This window comes from Eurytemora carolleeae, unplaced genomic scaffold (genome assembly GCF_000591075.1).
Source record: "Eurytemora carolleeae unplaced genomic scaffold, Eaff_2.0 scaffold2096, whole genome shotgun sequence".
NCBI lineage: Eukaryota > Metazoa > Arthropoda > Copepoda > Calanoida > Temoridae > Eurytemora > Eurytemora carolleeae.
Genome location: NW_019402158.1, coordinates 15,781 through 17,657, shown reverse-complemented (window position 1 = coordinate 17,657; position 1,877 = coordinate 15,781).

Sequence of the window (1,877 nt, the reverse complement as noted above, 5' to 3'; positions counted from 1 at the left end):
TTTAACAATAAAACTTTTATGATATCGTTAGATTTGAATTCGGCAGTCTCGTCGGTTTTACAGGGGTTAAAACACACAGTTTATCTTTTTTATTTAAATATAAAACTTTAAGCAGCCCCACCCCATAGTACATCACAGATCTGTTTAAAATAAACTTTTATAAGATCTCATAATTTTCTTTCTATTTTAAAATTCTTGACCTTCTTTTGCTTACTTAAAAAATTTCAATTTAATACTTTAAAAAAAGTTTGTTGTGAATTTTACAAGGTAGTTAATTTATTTTTTTAAAATTTTCGTCGATTTTCTTTTTTTAATTGGTGGATTTTGAAGATTTTCTTAAATTTTTATCTTTGGAGGCAACATTTTTAATCTCGACCAAAACGGTCTTCTATCAAATTTAAACAAACCATAAAACAGACAAAAGCCAAAGATGGAATTATTTCTTTAGATTTTTGAATTTTTAAAAGGTTTTGATTTTCAAAGTTCGGGAAAAAGTGTTTATCATTGAACGGTTGAAACAGGGGTAAATATTTTCCAGAACTACACCCCTCCGGTCAGGGGGGGAATGTGATTTTTTAATGATTTGGGAAAATTCAAAGTTTTTCATTCTGTTAGATTATTTTCCCCAATTAAGATATTTTTAAAAGCAAACATATTATATAACTTGTGGGGAAAAAGATATTCAAAATTTTTCTAGAAAATATACACCCCTGGTTTGAAAAGAGTTCATGAGAAGGGATGAAGGGAGACAAATGTTAAAAGAACACGTAAAATGATTTGAATTAATTCAAAGTCTTAAGAAATAGAAACGAACCGGACACGTCCAAAAATCAATAGATAGATAGTTAGAAGGAAAGATAGACAAGAGGGAAAGATAGATAGAAGAAAAGATAGATAAAGTAGATAGGAAAATAGAGAAAAAACAAGTGAATAATAAATGTAGATTCATAGTAAGATAGATAGAAAGGAAAGTTGAAATAAAGAAATAAAGATTAAAAAAATCAGTAATAAATCAAATTTAACTGAACGAGTAAGTAATAGAGATTGAGTGGTAAGTGAGTTAATAAGTGAATGATTTTTTTTTACTTTTTTAACGTATATATGGCTAATCCTCCGTTAGAACTTATTCCCCCCCCCCCATACCCCAGTTTCTTGTGTGAACCGTATTTTAAAACTTGAAGGCTTTCCATCACACGAAGATATACATACCTGCAAAAAAATAATTAATTAACAATTTTGCAAAATTTTCGCACGTAATTATTTTCTGCGATATTTGGGTGAGATAGGTGCAGAAAGATAGATAGACAGATAGACCCGTGCATTGATAGAAAGATATGTAGATCTGTAAAATATATATTTTAATGACATTTCTTAAAGAAGAATCTACAGTGTTTTGTTTAGATTTAAACTCTTTCTTAGAAACTAAAAAATATACCAATGAAATATTAACATTCTGACACTAACAGAGATCGCTGTGAACGGTTTAAATTTTACGTCTGCAGAGCTGAAAACTTTAGAATGGTGGATATCGAGATTAATGCTTTATCTCCTCTTTTTCTTAATCTCCAGATTAAACAATGCTTGTTATCCTCTTGTTATGAATCTCCAGATTAATTAACCGATCGGGATTAAGAATATCCCATTCAAAAGTTTTCAGCTCAGTCCCTTTAAATGTTATTCAATCAGATTTCCATTTAGACTCAAGTTGATTAATTTTAAGTTTGATTTTATAAAAAAAATTCTTCAACTTCTCAATTAAGTCGCGAACATCATAATTTGATCGCTTGTCACTTTTTCCCGATGAAACTGGAGAAATTTATGAGGCACGCATACGTCTTTTCAACTCTCACAAAACTAGCCGTTTTATCTACCCCCCC